This window comes from Panthera leo, chromosome B1, assembly GCF_018350215.1.
Source record: "Panthera leo isolate Ple1 chromosome B1, P.leo_Ple1_pat1.1, whole genome shotgun sequence".
Taxonomy (NCBI): Eukaryota; Metazoa; Chordata; class Mammalia; order Carnivora; family Felidae; genus Panthera; species Panthera leo.
The window spans coordinates 202,220,057-202,236,669 of NC_056682.1; the positions used below are offsets into that span (position 1 = coordinate 202,220,057).

The following is a 16,613-nucleotide window of genomic DNA, read 5'->3' on the forward strand; positions in this document are numbered from 1 at the left end:
CAGCCCAGCGCCAGGGGCGGCCGGGGCCTCAGCACCCTCGCTGCGGAAACAGCACAGAAGGAACCCCTAAGACGTGAGCGGCACGGCTTGCGGGCTTTGGACTCTTTCCATGAGAAATTCCATCTCCGTTCTAGAATTCGGTGACTTGCCATGAGTGTCCCCCTCCCCCGCCACCGCCCCAGCCGATTCTAACTGAGGTCCTCGGAGCCCGCGCTCCACTGGGAACACCGCTTCGGGCACACAGATGGGGTCACCCTGCGCACGTCCGGATGTCGACGGGGATCCCCGAAGCACATCACAGAACGGGCAGCTCTGACGCTTTGCTCTTTGCTTTCACTGGTGCACATGTGAGTCGGGGTGGCCTGCACACACGTCCGAGGACCCGGGGCCCGCGGAGGTCTGGGGTGGAGCGGGCGAGCACTCCAGGCATCCTGCGTGGACGACTGGGTGGGAGGAAAGCTGGAATAAGGAGCAGATGAGTAGATGGGGGGGAGGCTTTGTAGATTTGTGAGTATATTTGTGGAAGCCTGGGAGGCTGTGTTGTGGTTGAGTAATTGGATAGGTGGATGCAAAAGGCAAAAGATGAATGGATGTGCTGTCGGTGGATGGGCGAGAGGGGTGGATGAATGGAGGCCCGGGGGACTGGGTGGGGGGCGGGTAGGAGGACAGAACGGTACACAGACTGCAGGTGGCGGGTAGACGGGGAAAGACCTTCACGTACACACGCTTTTCTTTTCTTTCACATTTATTTTGAGAGACAGAGACGGAGACAGCGAGAACGAGCAGGGGACGGGCAGAGAGAAAGGGAGAGAGAGAATCGGATGTGGGGCTCGAACTCGCAAACCGTGAGATCCCGATCTGGGCCGAAATCAAGAGTCAGAAGCCCAACCAACTGAGCCGCCCAGGCTCCCCACACACGCTTTCCTTATTCTTCAAACAAATAGGCGGGAGCCTGAGGGAAGAGGCAGCAGCAGCAAACTCAGAGGGCCTTTCCGGGCCCCGTGGGCGCCAAGGGAGAAGACAGCCATCTGAGACGGGGGCCCAACAAGGGCCAGAGGCCTCCGGGCCGGGAGAGGGCTGCCAGCATCCCCGGCTGAGATTCTCGGCATGGGACGGTGCCCCCACCAGTGTCAAGGCCCCGGCTGCCCTGCCCCCTCGTCCTCAGGCTGGAGCACACAGAAACCACCAGAAGGTCCATCCTGGCCCGGGCTGAGACCCTGGGTCGGAGGCTCCCAGCAGCCCCTGCAGCGCCCAGAGTCTCTGCAGGAGGACACAGCGAGCAGGTGGCAGTGCAGAGAGAGCTCAGGGTCGGGACCTTCGGGAGGAAGGGGGGGGGTGTCTGGGAGGGGCTGGCAGGGGGGCCCCTCCCGGGGCGGAGCCCTGTGCACCCCGGTAACTGCAGTGTGGGTTGGCCCTTGGGTCCCCTCCACGGCACAGACAGACAGATCTCTATTCCCATTGTAAAGGAGACAGGGGTGCCTGGGTGGCTCAGTCGGCTGAGCATCCGACTTCGGCTCAGGTCATGATCTCTCGGTCTGTGGGTTTGAGCCCCGCGTCGGGCTCTGTGCTGGCAGCTCAGAGCCTGGAGCCTGCTTCAGATTCTGTGTCTCCCTCTCTCTCTCTCTCTCTCTCTGCCCCTCCCCCGCTCATGCTCTGTCTCTCTCTCTCTCTGTCAAAAATAAATAAGCATTAAAAAAAATTAAAAACAAAAACAAAGGAGAGAAACCTGCATCCCACAAAGGGACAAAGGAGCCCATCCAGGCCTGGCAGAGGCCGCTTGCAGACAGGACTTCTTGCCCGTCCCCGCGCTCTTGCCTCGGCGATGGCCTTCGGAGGAGTGGACTTCTGGCCCGGGACCGCCAGACTGCGCCCTTGGCTGGGCTCTCCCCCAGGGCCGGGCTCTATTTCCAGGGGGAGGGCGGGGAGAGGCGGAAGGACGGACCGCGGGCTCCCCGGGGGCATCGCTTGAGAAACCCCCGCCACACAGCACAGAGCGGGAGGAGCGAATGAGCGCACAGCCCGCCAGAGCCCCCGGTGTGGGCGGGCAGCAGAGGGAGACTGGCATGGGGGCTGGGGGCGGGCGGGGACAGCTCCCGACCCGGAGCCAAGGGCCCAGCTCCCGCTTGCGCTACAAAATAGTCATACTGACCTAGCGACGGCATCTGGTGCAAAGTGCTTCCCCGTGCCTCCCTCTTCGTGGCCAGCCACGCCGGCCACAGCCCACGTGGCGGGGGGCACCCACCACCCACCGGGCACCAGGCTGCGTGCAGGGACGTCCCCCGGACAGAGCCAGAGCCCGCGGGGCCGACCACCTCATCCCCCGGCCTCAGCTCTCCGGGGGCGCTCTGCCCGCCACCCAGAGGGACCCAACCCCCGCTGACGGCGTGCCTCACTTCCCTCCTCCTCGGCCCCCGCCGCCCCACCCCCGCCCCCAGCCTCCCGGCCTCTTCCGGAAACCGCACCACGGAGAGTTCCAAAGTTTGGGCCCTGGAGCCTTCCGACGCCCTCCCCCAGCCCCACAGAACGAAGAGGAAGAGGAGGGTTTGGGGACGCCACTGAGCCTCCGGGGAGGCGGGAGGACGCGGGTCTGAGGCTCCAGGCTGTGGTCAGTGCTGGGGGTAGGGATGGAGGGGTGGGGACTCGGTGCATCCGCGGGAGGCCAGGGCTCGGGGAACACGCAGCTGACAGCCCCGAACGAGGGGTGGATGGAGGAGGGGAGGCCAGGAGGGGGTACAGTGGGGAAGGGCGGGGGACCCGGAACGCAGACCCCATGTGGATGAACAGGCTGTCCGCACCCCTCGTGGGTCCAGCAGGAGCCTCAGTGCCCAGACGGGCCGTGATCACAGGAGCAGACGCCTCTGGAAGTAAGAGAGACCGAGGATGAGCGAGCGGTCAGCGAGGCTCGCGGGAGCACCGCCACCTGGGGCCGCTGGTGCAGAGGCGGGCGCACCGCCGGGGGCCGGAACCCTCACGCCTCCCGCCTAGCCCAGGGTGCTGGCCCGCTGATGATGCGGGACCCGGGTCCTTGGACCATTTTGGCTCCCGCCGAGGCAGACGGGAAGTCTTTCCTCAGATGAGGAAACCGAGGCCCAAGGCACGATGGGACTGACCCATCGCCCAGGGGGTCCCCTTACAGAGGTAGAGGGATCTAGAAGCACGTGCTGAGCTCTATCGGGAGGTGGATGGACATCAGGGCAAGGCCTTAGACCCAGAGAGACCCTTCTCAGGACAGCGGACCCCTGCCCCCATGACTGGCACACGCCTGTTCACAGGCAGCCCCTCCTTAGGACAGTTCTGACCGTGACCCACTTTTTCCCACAACAGGCCGGAATCTGCCTCTGGGTGTTTCCCATCCCCTGGCCCAGGCCTCTTCCCCGGTGATTCAGTTTACGCCTCCTGCCGGGTCAGCAGATTTGCAAACCACAGGTTTCTTTCATTTCTTTGGGGGGGAAAAAGGAAACAGAGAAAGAAAAGAAAATCATTGTCCAAAGTATTATCTGCCCTCCCAATCGATCATGGCGGGGAGGGGGGCTTTGACCCAGGCGGGGCTGGGGGGCTCAGGTGTCCAGTGCGGGGAGCGGCCCGTGCCGGGTCGCCTGCAGGCCGTCCCCGCCAGCCCGGGCAGCCCGGGGAGGGTGGGCGAGCTGGGTGGGCCAAGGAGTGGGTCCCCACCCACCCACCGCCACATGCACCCGGGCCAGCAAAGTCCACGTATCCAAGGAGTAGGCCGGGACATTCAAGGCGAGACGCCGGGAGTCTGGGGGCCCCTCCTACCAGCCAGCATCCCACCATCAGAGTTCTCTCCTCCGCCCCCGGTACCCCGATGGTGGGAGCTGGGCCCCTCAGGGTGCACCTGCGTTCTCCTGGCCGCAGGGGGCCCAGGAGGAACCTGACAGCCGGTCCCCGGCCATCCTCCCCGAAGGCTGCATCTGTATCTAGCCATGCCCGCATCTGTCTGTACGTGTATGTGTATCTATAATCCATCCTGAGAGAGGGGAGACAGAGGGGGCATGGGGGGGGAGAAGGCACGCGCTGGGGGGGAGAACGAACGCTGGCTCTCAAGCCACATGTCCTCATCCTCAGCCCTGGAACCGTGACGGTCACCTGTCATGGCAGAAGGAGCGCTTCACCCCAGGCCTGGCGCCGCTCTGGGAGCCGGGGTGCAGCCGCTAACAAAAGGGCTGTGTTCTCCTGGGGCACCTGAGGACAGAGCGCCGCCCCCCCCCCACCCCGTCCCCTGGAGGACACGAGGTCCACAAGGGGGCGGAGGGCAGGTGGGAGGGGGAGAGAGGCTGCCAATCTGGGGGTGCTTCCTGGGGGAGGGGGCGGGGTGGGGGCAGGGCAGGGGCAGCGCAGGTGGTCACAGTGGTCACGGTGGTCACCGCCCGAGGGGAGGGGGTGCCATCCCTGGGGCAGGAAGCGGCGGCGTGCGTGCGGGAGGGGGAGCCAGGAGCTCCGTTTCGGAGGCTGAGTTTCAGGGACCTGTTCCTGAAGCCGCAAGGCCGGCGGGCAGGTTTGGGATTCTGGGGCTCGGGGGCGAGCTCCAGGTCAGAGCCCTAAACTGGAGGTCGTGGCAAAGAGCTGCCGTTTCACCAACACATGGGCGAGGCAGCCGGGGGAGGGGCCGGGACCGCCCGGGGAAGGGGGGGGGGCCCTGCAGGGCTGGGGATCCGGGAGAGGGGAGGGGTCTCCCAGGGGGCAGCAGGGGTGGGGGTGGGGGTCGGTGGGGGGGGGCGTGAAGGGAGTCCCTGGGGACCAGGCGCTTAGGGTTCACTTCCAGGAGAGGAGGGGCCACTGCCTGCAGCCGGCTGGGGGAGGGGGGCTGGGGGAGGGGGGCTGGGGCCCACAGGGGACGGTTGGTCTGCTCCGTCATTGACGTGAACAACCCAGTGGCATCCACAAAACTGTGCCACCGCCTCCAGCTCCAAAACGCGTCCCGACCTCAGCGGAGGCCCCACAGCCCCTCCCTCGGCCCCTGCTCCCTGTGTGTGCGGATTCCTCACTCGTGGAACCAGGCGGGACGTGGCCTTTTGTCTGCCTTGCTCCACGGGCCACAGCCGTCCGGGCCGCGTTCCTTTTTCAGGCTGGATAATATTGTCTTGCGTGGATGGACCGTGGTCTGTGCATCGGTCCGCCCTCCGCTGCACGCGTGGGTTGTGCCGTGGGGGATGGCGGGGAACACGGGACCCCAGATACCTGTTTGGGCACCTGGTGTACGAGGCTGCGGTGACAAAACACCACAGACCGGTGTCCTCTCGTTCTGGAGGCCGGAAGCGGCCCCCACGCGGGGGCAAGTTGGGTCTCCGGAGGCCTCTGTCCTTGTCCTCTCTCAGCTCCTGGGTTGGGATGAGGAGAACCCAGGAAGGAGGAAAGACGCGACTGAGCAGGAGACGGCGAGCGGCCGGGGTGCCTGAGGGCAGCCGAGAGGGGCCGAGGCCCAGGGGGCCGTGGGGCTTGCGGGGGGGGGCTCTGGGGCCAGCGTCCCGCATGTTCTGTGAAATGAGAGGAACCTCGATTCTCATTATCGGCCGCGGTTTGTGCTGTGCTGTCCGCGCACATTGAATTAGCCAGCCCTGAACTGCAGATCCCCGCCGGCCACTGGTCCCTGGGACCCACGGGGCGAGGTCCCCGCTGGCCGCTGGCCACATTTTCATCACCCGATCACCACGAGCCTTGTTCTACGTGTGCTCGTCTTTAAAGACAGCTTATTGGACACACGCTGTTGCCTGATTAACACTGAACTCCAGCCAGAAGGCCTGTAGCTTTGCTTCCCGCGCCCCAGTCTTCCTGCGCTCCGGACACGGGCCAGCGTTTCGGCAAACGGGGCTCGGGGGCCGGGCTCGCCGCGAAACCCCCGACCGACGCGCAGAGACGTGGGAAACGGGGCACTAAGGAGGCTGTGGCAAAGGCACTCGTTCGCAGTGGGAGCTGAGGCGGGAGGGGGGGTGCCCTCTGTCCGGTCCACCGCGGCCGTGGACGTGCGAGCGGGGGGCTCGGGTGCTTCGACACCCTGCGCGTCTGCCAGTGGCCGCGAAAGTGACCAGGGTGTTGATCTGGGGTGACACACGTTGCAGCAAGTAGGTGGGGACCCGTGAGTCACGCTAAAGACCCCCCCCAGCCTCCCCCATCCTGCTCCCTCACCCTCGGGCCGCCTGCCCCGGGGGCCCCTGGACGAGGCCAGAGGGAGGTCCGGAAGGTCGGGGGGGGGGGGTCGCCTGCTCCCCTCTGGCTCCATTCCTGCCCCTCTCGCCCCTTCCTGCCTCCAGCCCTCCCCTCCAGGTGGGGCTGCGCCATTTCCCTGGGGTCTCCCTGCTCTGCCCGCCACTTTGGGAAACCCCCTTCTAAATTCCCCATCCCCATGCCCTGCCAGCCCCCCGAGGAGGAGGGAAAGGCATGGCCGCGTGCTTGCAGAGGAGAGACCAATGTCCAGGAGATGAGCACGACAGGTGCATGGACGGGTAGACACCCGGGGTCTGCATCTCTGCCCTGGAGGGACAGCCAGCCCTGAGGGAGGGGGCGGCGTGGGGTGGCTCTGGCCAGGTTTGGGGTTCTGCCGGGTCGGCGAAGTGAGCGGGGGAGGAGCTGAGGGTGGTGATGACATGGGCGCGGGGACCCTGAGCCGGGGAGCGTGGGGGCAGGGCAGGGGGACGGGGAGAAGGTGTGGACTCCCCAGTCACGTGCCACGAGACAGCACGGCAGGCGGGAAGTCCGCATAAAACATCTTTGAGACACGGGGACGGACAAGGCTGCAGTGGGCGGGGCGGGGGCCTCGGGGGACGGCAAGGAACACGGCGGAGGCCTCCTCACCGCCAGGCCGTGAAGCCTGGGGCAGGCACAGCGCGAGAGGAACCAGCCCCGCTCCTCGGAAGGGGCCCCGGGGTCAGGAGGAGGGGACGCTCAGAGCCGGAGTCTGGGTTTGCGGTGGATGGACCCCGAGACCCAGAGCGGCGTGGTCGGGTGGGGAGGGGCCACGTGCCGCGGGGGGATCAGCGAGGCCTGGCCTTGGCCCCCGCTGGACAGAGATCCGGAGGGAACCGCCCCCACCCCGTCCACAGTAGGCAAAGGGCTTCCCTGTTCTGCTTGGGTGGGGAGTCCTCACCTGTGGGCAGAGATAGTGATCGAGTTAGAGTCTCCCCCCGCTTCCGTTACAAGGTAACAGACTTGCTGTCCAAGCAGGCCGACTGCCCGGGCTGTCCATGGGGGACATAGCACAGAACTGGGGTGTTGGGTCCAGAGGGGTCTCCCCAGGGAAGATTCTGAACAGAAGCCCGAGGCCTGGTGCAGGGAGGTGGCACCGGGCACCACATGGGTGCTCGGGGGGCGGGGGCCCCAGGAGGAGGTGGACTTTGGGGTGCATGGTCCCTGCCAGCTGACCCTGGAGGTCCAGAGACACTCAGAAGTTCGTGTATAGGGTGACACCCGTCCCCACTCACCCGGGACGCGGGACTTCCTTCCCAGGCAAACCGGGACAACTGGCCACCCTTCCAGTTGTCCACGAGGCCCTGGAGGGGAGAGCCCACACCCGGGGGCTGCAGGAAGCAGGTCCCCGCTGTGCCTGGCCTCCCCCAGCTCCGAGAGGATGCCTCCTCCAGGGAGGTCATCTCCTTGTGGGGCGTTTCCTTTCACCACCAAGGGGATAATCACAGGGAGGAGAGAAAATGATGAAGGAGCTGCAGGTCAGAGAGAAACAGCTCGCTCTCTCCAGGCTCCTCTTCTCTCCAGGCCTTTAAAGAAACCTGAGGTCTCCTTGCCTCTGAACGCCACGGGAATGGGCGTCCTCCTCAGGGTCCCGGGGAGGCAGGAGCTCTCCCGGGACTTCCGATGGATGGAGGTACCCTCCGTGGTCCTGCCTGCCTGCCACAGGGTACCTGGGTCCCCAGGCCCGGAGCCCACACTGGCCTGCCTCTTGGGGGCCATCCTGGTGGACCTCGTCCCAGCCTTGGCTGTGGGAAGATTGATGGTGAAGGCCAGGCCGGGTCCCCAGCATCTCCTGTAGTAGAAGGAGGTTCCTTCTGGAGCCCCCACCTCTGCCTCACCCCTCATTGGCTGTAGACGCCCTCCAGCCCCATGAGCCGAACCCTCAACTTCCCTCATCCCCACCCCCCCGCCGGCTGTTGGGGTAGACAGGGCCTCTGGAGGCCTTGGGGATCTGAGCTCAGGCTGGAATGTTCTAGAAAGCAGCTGCTCCCACCTTGCCACCCTGCCGCAGTGCTGGGGACAGCCTTGCAGTGCTCTCAGATGACCTGGGCGCAAGCCGAAGGGGGCTTCGGGGGCTGGGACAGGTTGCAGGCTCATCGGCTCCCTTACTCCCATCCTGGCCCCCGACCCTTTTGAAAAAAAAATTAATAGACTATCGCTTAAGCCGTTTTAAGTTTACAGAAAAACTGGGCAGAAATCCCCGAGTTCCCGTGTACCTCTCTGATCATCACCACCGGCACTGATGAGCTGGTGTGGATACGGTATTAGCCAGAGCTGACAGTTTGCGGTAAGGTTCCCTCTCCGTGGCCTACAGTCTGTGGGGTTTTTTAAAAACTTTGTTTAATGTTTATTTATTTTTGAGAGAGAGAGAGACAGAGCTCAAGTGGGGAGGGGCAGAGAGGGAGACACAGAACCCGAAGCAGGCTCCAGGCTCCGAGCCGTCAGCACAGAGCCCGACGCGGGGCTTGAACCCACGAACCACGAGGTCATGACCTGAGCCGAAGTCAGAAGCTTAACGACTGAGCCCCCCAGGCGCCCCCATTCTGTGGTCGTAACACAAGTCCTGCATCCACCGTTACGGTGTCTCACAGCGTGGCCGCACCTCACAAACGTGTCCTGTGCCTCCCTCCTCCCTGTCTGGGGCCCTCGCTGCCGAGCACAGACTGACCGGGGCTCAGGGCCGGGCAGGGGGACGGGATGGATGGATTGCAGAGGCAGGAACGGGGGCGGGGGTGGGGGGGGCAGGCAGCAGGGGACAAGGTGGTCTTGCCCGCTCCCTTGTGGCCATACAAGTGTCCCCTGACTCTGGTCCCTGCTCTCCCAGTCTTCCTCCTTCTCTGAAGGCGCCCCTGTCCACACCCTTCTGCAGAGGAAGGAAGGTACCCACCAGACCCCGGCTCCTGCTCCTGGGAGGCTCCGCCCACCTGTCCCCTTCTGTCCTGTCCACCCGGTGAATGCTGACACTTGGCTTAGCGACTACATTCCAAATCGTCCCCACTTTTGGTTGCCTCCCTGAGCACCCCCAAGCCCTCGTCCCACGGCGCTGGGACAGCTGGTGGCATGGCCTCCCTCGTTAGGCAAGGCTGGCCCTTCTGGGAGCAGCTGGGCATCCCCCCGGGTCTACTCCCCCTACCTGGGACCGGGCCCCGGGCTGGCCTCCCAGGGCCAATCTGCCCAGGCCCCAAAGCATGTAAGGCAGGGTCCCGCCTGCCCTGGCAGCCAGCCCTTCCTGGGGACAGATGCCGTGGGCCCTGGAATGGGGAGCCCGGACGGGGTTATCCCACAGGGGAGACTGGGAGCAGAGCCTCCCTTGAGAGCACTGTCATACCAGAGGGGGGTGGAGCGGGGAGCACAGTGTCCAGGGAGTCGAGCAGGAGCACTGCGCCCTGCCTGGTTAGGGACCCGGCAACCTAACAGAGCTGCCCCTTCACGCAGCCTTTCTTTCATTTGTGAGCGGGGTAACCAAGGCCCGGATTAGAGGGGGCCCACCCAGAGTCACACAGCCAGGGCAGGGGGGGTGGGGTCCCTGCTGGCAGAGACATCTCCTCCCCCCCCAAACAGCAAGCATCCTGGGGCTTTGTGTCCTAGGGAGCCCTCAACCCCCGGGGGGGGGCCCCTGGATCTTGACCTCGGGGGACCCAGGCGCCTATAGGGTGAGCTCTGGAGCCAGACAGCACCCTGCCCCTTGGGAGCTGGGTGGCCTTGAGCTGGTTGCTTTCCCTCTCTGGACCTGCCTCTTCATCTGTATGTGTTTGTTGAAAGGAGGTCGGAGCCCTCGGTGCAGCCTCCCTCCCTCCCTCCCTCCCGCCACCGAGGGGCCGGCTTGAACTCCTGGAGGGGAGGAGGGGCCTGGATCGCCCAGGATGCGCACGCAGAGGCCGTCCTGTTTCCATGGCAACCCCGGCCGGAGGCTCCAGCAGACTCGGTGGTGGGGCTGGGCTGAGGGAGGGAGGGGGCTGGGACCGGGGTGCCACCGAGCCCCGATCCGCCTGGACCCCGGGTCCCTGAAGGGCAGGCCCCGGGATCCCAGCCCCGGCTCCGTGCGGAGACCGCACCGGGCCTCCTCTGCCCTCTGAGCGAGGAGCCGGGCTGGGGCCTCGGGAGGAGGGCAGGGGCGGAAGGGGCGACCCCCAGCAGCAGCAGCAGGGAGCCTCTAACTCACCTCGGGGCTTAGGGCCTCCCCCCCTCCCCCCCCCCCCCCCCCCCCCCCCCGCCAGGCACCGAGGGGGGTCGGCCTGCCTGGTCCGCTTCCTCCTCCCTAGCACCCCCCCCCCCCCCGCCCCCCGCTCCAGAGGGGAGCGTCACTCTCTCCCAGCCTCCTTTCCCAGGAGGAGAAGCCAGGGGACGGGGTGCAGCCTCCCGGGCCCGGATGGGGGCGGACCGCCAGAACCGCTGCCTTCCGGGGCGGGAGAGACGCGGCGGAGCCGGGGTCCCCTGAGCCCCCACCGCACACCCCACCGCACACGGTCCCGTCGCCCGCAGGGGCTGACAGGTGAGTGTGCGCAGCCAGAAGCCGAGCGACGAAGCAGTGCAGGAAGGCGGCAGGAAAGCGGATTACGCCGAGAGGCAGTGAGCTCCCCACCCACGGGGGGATCCAAGCAGAGGCTGACCCGGGGATGCTCTCACAGCACACGGGGGTCGGACTCAGGGGGACCCTCCAGGGGTTCCTCTAGGGACGAGCAGGAGCCCTGATGACACTTTTAGGGACCAACCCTGTGGAAGGATTTGCTGAAGGAGCCCAGGCCCTGGATAAACCAGACACGGAAGACGGCGTTGCCTCCTGAGCGCAGAGATGAGCGCGCTCCTGCGCCCCCACACTCACACCCGCACGTGCACACCCCCCACACTCACACCCGCACGTGCACAGCCCCCACACTCACACCCCGCCCGTGCACACCCCCACACTCACACTCCATATGTGCACCCCCCCACACTCACACCCGCACGTGCACACCCCCCACACTCACACCCCGCCCGTGCACACCCCCACACTCACACCCCATATGTGCATCCCCCACACTCACACCCCGCCCGTGCACACCCCCCACACTCACACCCGCATGTGCACACCCCCACCCTCACACCCCATATGTGCACCCCCCACACTCACACCCGCACGTGCACACCCCCCACACTCACACCCCGCCCGTGCACACCCCCACACTCACACCCCATATGTGCATCCCCCACACTCACACCCCGCCCGTGCACACCCCCCACACTCACACCCGCATGTGCACACCCCCACCCTCACACCCCATATGTGCACCCCCCACACTCACACCCGCACGTGCACACCCCCCACACTCACACCCGCACGTGCACAGCCCCCACACTCACACCCCGCCCGTGCACACCCCCACACTCACACTCCATATGTGCACCCCCCACACTCACACCCGCACGTGCACACCCCCCACACTCACACCCCGCCCGTGCACACCCCCCACACTCACACCCCGCCCGTGCACACCCCCACACTCACACCCCATATGTGCATCCCCCACACTCACACCCCGCCCGTGCACACCCCCCACACTCACACGCTGCCAGTGCACACCCCCCACACTCACACCCCATATGTGCATCCCCCACACTCACACCCCGCCCGTGCACACCCCCCACACTCACACCCGCACGTGCACACCCCCCACACTCACACGCTGCCAGTGCACACCCCCCACACTCACACCCCATATGTGCATCCCCCACACTCACACCCGCGCGTGCACACACCCACACTCACACCCCATATGTGCACCCCCCACACGCACACCCGCACGTGCACACCCCCCACACTCACACCCCATATGTGCACCCCCCACACTCACACCCCATATGTGCACCCCCCACACTCACACCCGCACGTGCACACCCCCCACACGCACACCCGCACGTGCACACCCCCACACTCACACCCCTTTTGTGCACCCCCCACACTCACACCCGCACGTGCACACCCCACACACTCACACCCGCACGTGCACAGCTCCCACACTCACACCTGCCCGTGCACACCCCCCACACTCACACCCCTTTTGTGCACCCCCCACACTCACACCCGCACGTGCACACCCCACACACTCACACCCGCACGTGCACACCCCCCACTCACACCTGCACGTGCACACCCCCACATTCACACCCGCGCGTGCACCCCCCACACTCACACCCGCACGTGCACACCCCACACACTCACACCCGCACGTGCACACCCCCCACTCACACCTGCACGTGCACACCCCCACATTCACACCCGCGCGTGCACACCCCCACACTCACACCCGCACGTGCACACCCCCCACTCACACCTGCACGTGCACACCCCCACATTCACACCCGCGCGTGCACACCCCCACACTCACACCCGCACGTGCACACCCCCCACTCACACCTGCACGTGCACACCCCCACATTCACACCCGCGCGTGCACACACCCACACTCACACCCGCACGTGCACACCCCCCACTCACACCCCATATGTGCACCCCCCACTCACACCCGCACGTGCACAGTCCCCACACTCACACCCGCACGTGCACACCCCCACACTCACACCCCCACACTCACACCCCATATGTGCACACCCCACACTCACACACGCACGTACACACCCCCCACACTCAAACCCTCACGTGCACACCCCCCACACTCACACCCCATATGTACACCCCCCACACTCACACCGGCACATGCACAGCTCCCACACTCATACCCGCACGTGCACACCCCCCACACTCACGCACACCTCTGGCCCCACAAACACACACCCAGCAGGTACACTCCCCACACACTCACATATGCTTCCAGGCAGTCACCCCCACCAGGCACCCTGAGATCAGCGGGCAGAGGGAGGGGGTGAGGGGGCGGTGGAGGGGCCGCCCCGTTGGGCCTGAGGGACTAAGACCGGAAGGTGCTTAGAATCCAACTGACCTCCCAGCAGACCTGAGGCTCCGGCCTCAGCAAATCCCACCCAACCCGGCTTAGGCTGGCGCGGCCCGAATTTAATTTAGTGCAGGCCGTTTCATCTCGATTCAGCCCGAATCCAGCTCCACAGAAATCCAGATTTATTTCGATTCATTTTAACTCAACCCAATCAAAATTCAGCTCGCCCTCACCAATCGGCCCAGCCTTCAGGGAGCAGCCCCTGCCCTGGGGGGCCTTCAGCAACCCCCCCAAACCCAGCGTGGGCCCCCAACCCACCCGCCTTTCCTAGGCTGGACGCACACGCTGCCTCACAGACCCCCTCTGCGGACTGCAGACCTGAGAGCGAGGTCGGGCTGCTGGCCACTGCCCGGCGGCCATAGTCCCGTCCTCCCCCTCCACCCATCATCCTCCCCTCCTCCCCTCCTGCCCCTCTTCCTCCTCCCCTCCCCTTTCCCCACCCTTCCCTCCTCCCCCTCCTCCCCTCTGGCTTCTCTTCCCTTCTGCCCTCCCCCTCCTCCCCCTCCTCCCCTCTGGCTTCTCTTCCCTTCTGCCCTCCCCCTCCTCCCCCTCCTCCCCTCTGGCTTCTCTTCCCTTCTGCCCTCCTCCTCCTCCCCCTCCTCCCCTCTGGCTTCTCTTCCCTTCTGCCCTCCCCCTCCTCCCCCTCCTCCCCTCTGGCTTCTCTTCCTGTCTCCCCTCCCCCTCCTCTCCCCCTCTGCCCCGCCTCCTCCCCTCCTGCCCCTCCTCCTCCCCTCCCGTTTCCCTACCTCTCACCCCTCCTCCTCCTCCCCTCCTGCTCCCCATCCCCCCACCCCTCCCTCCTCCCCCTCCTCCCCTCTGGCTTCTCTTCCCCTCTCCCCTCCCCCTCCTCTCCCTCCTCCTCTCCCTACCCTCCTCACCATCATCCTCCTCATCATCATCTTTGTCTCCCGTAGTCACTACCTGCTCTCCCTCCTCCCCCCCCTCCTCCCTCTTGGTCTTCTCTGCCTTCAGCACCAGCACTGGATTCCTGGCGGTCTCCTCCACCATCACCTCTCTCTTCCCTGAGCCCTCTGCCCTGCAGCAGGTTGAAGGGCACTTCCCAAACACGGTCCTCTCATCCAGTGTGGGGCTGGGCGCCCTCACCCCATCTCACAGAAGGGAAAACAGGAGCCGGAGGCGACCCAGGCCGCCCCAAGACACGTGCCAGCCAGGGCCATCCCATGCGGGTAGCAGACCCCAGCGCCCAGCCCTCACCTCGCGGCACCTGTGTGGCTGTGTGAGGTGGGGGGGGGGGGGCTGCTGTCCGAGGCCTCCCCTTGGGTCGGAGCCCCCCAGACTCAAGCGCGGGGCCGGCCCAGCCACCCCTAACCCTCTCCTCCTCCCCCGCCTCCACCATCCACACGTCCCCGCAGGGCCGACAGGCCCCTCAAGACCAGCGGCCCCCTCCCACCCCCCCCACCCCCCCCCCACCCCCACCCCCCCCCCCGTGCAGGGAGAAGGGTCGCGGGCCTTGTTTGCTGCCCTGCCCACCCGCCCCGTTTGGCTTCAGCCTCCCCCCACCCCCAGTTAACAAGCCCCAGTCTCCGGCCAACTCGTCATACTCCTGGCATGCAGACAGCCCTTGCATGGGTTTTTATCAAACCATTAATAATTTCAGATTCTAAAGAGGGCTCTGTTGTGTGCAGCCTCCCACGGCAGCCACTTAAGCCCTCCGTGAGTCACTGAGATTTGGCAGCCCGGGGTTGTCATTGCCCAGGTGCAGCTCGGTGCCCCCAAGGGGGCCGCAGGCAACCAGGGCCAGGGGCTGCGCTCGTCCCCCAACAGGGACCCGCCCAGGCAGGTGACTGGCAGGGCTGGGGAAGGCCTGTTTGTCGCATGAGCTTATGAACAGATGGGTGGAGGGGTGGTTTGATTTTTTTTTTTAAGATGAAATTATTTTATGATTATACAAATAATCTATTCCCAGTGTGGGAATTTTGGGAAAATATGAGAAAGTTCAAAGGAAAAGAAAAAAACAAACAAAAAAAACCCCAAGTCCTCCTGTTCCCCAGAGACACTGCCGGGAACATTTTGGGGCCACTTCTGTGCTATAGGCTTTTCTGGTAGATATGGTTTTGTATATTATCTTCTGCACTCAACACTTTCCAGTTTATTAAATATTCATTAAAAGCATAACTTTTTAAAGCCTTCTTATTATGGAATTTTTCAAACATACACGAAAAGAAAGAGAATTATGTAAGGAACACCCAGGTAGCCACCCCCAGCTTCAATAATTATCAACAGTTTGCTTACTTTATCCCATCCATTTCACCACCCCTCCTAGTTTATTCTTTTTTCTGGCGGAATACTGTTCCGGGTTGAATTGCGTCCCCCACCCCCAAAAAAGATCTAGCCACGTTCTAACCTCTAGTACCTGTGAAGGTGACCTTATGTGGGAACAGGGTCATTGCAGATGAGACGAGACGGGTGTAGGGTGGACCCTATTCCGACACGACTGGCTTCCTTAGGAGAAGAGGTCAGGACACAAAGACCCAGACGTGGCAGGAGGAGCCTGTGTGAAGAGAGCGGCAGCGACTGGGGCACAGGGGCAAGCACAGGAGCACCAAGGATCGCCAGCAGCCCACCAAGGAAGGACACTCCCAGAGCCCCAGAGGGAGCCCAGCCCTGCTGATACCTGAGTTCCGGCTTCTGTTCTCCAGGACTGAGAGAGGATACATTTCTTTCGTTTTAGCCGCCCAGTTTGTGGTGCTTTGTTCTGGCGGCCCCAGGAAACTAACTCAAATACTTTAAAGCGAATCTCAAGAATAAAAAAACATTTTTAAATGTTTGCTTACTTATTTTGAGAGAGAGCATGCAAGCAGGGGAAGGGCAGACAGAGGCGGGGACAGAGAGAGAATCCCAAGCAGGTTCCATGCTGTCAACGAAGAGCTCAACGCAAGGCTCGAACTCATGAACCGTGAGATCATGACCTGAGCCAAAATCAAGAGTTGGATGCTTACCGATTGAGCCAAGTTTGAGCCCTGCGTTGGGCTCTGACCTGACAGTGTGGGGCCTGCTTATGATTCTCTCTCTGTCTCTCCCTTTCTCTCTCTGCCTATCCTCTGCTCACACTCTCTCCTCCCGAAATAAAAATCTTAAAAAAAAAAAAAAAAAGCAGTTTTCATGGCTACATAATATTTCACCGGATGCCTGCACCATGCTAAGAACATAGTAAGTGGGGGAAATGCTGTGCAAGGATGGGCAGAACGCTAACCGTGTGTCTTTATGAAATTTTTCATAATGGACATAAAAAGAAGGGAGAGGGGAAATACATCAGGCAATTTTAATGATTGTGAATGGGGGATTCAAACCTGTTGAGTTCATACTCTGTGCCAGTTACCACAAAAGGTATTGTACTTCATTTAGTATGACCAACATGAGGTGGGGCATTATGATCCCAACTTATGGAGAAAGAAGTTGAAGCTCAGATTATTAAGTAAATTAAGTAGCCCGCCCAAGGTCACCCTG

General features: G+C 63.8%; 1 long non-coding RNA gene across 1 annotated transcript; it reads left to right on the forward strand.

The window, feature by feature from the left end:
- Window positions 1-10,485: 10,485 nt before the first annotated feature.
- On the forward strand, window positions 10,486-15,929 carry LOC122217269. Its single transcript, XR_006201375.1, has 2 exons — window positions 10,486-10,690; window positions 15,614-15,929. It is a non-coding gene; the product is annotated as an uncharacterized LOC122217269 (long non-coding RNA).
- Window positions 15,930-16,613: the final 684 nt, after the last annotated feature.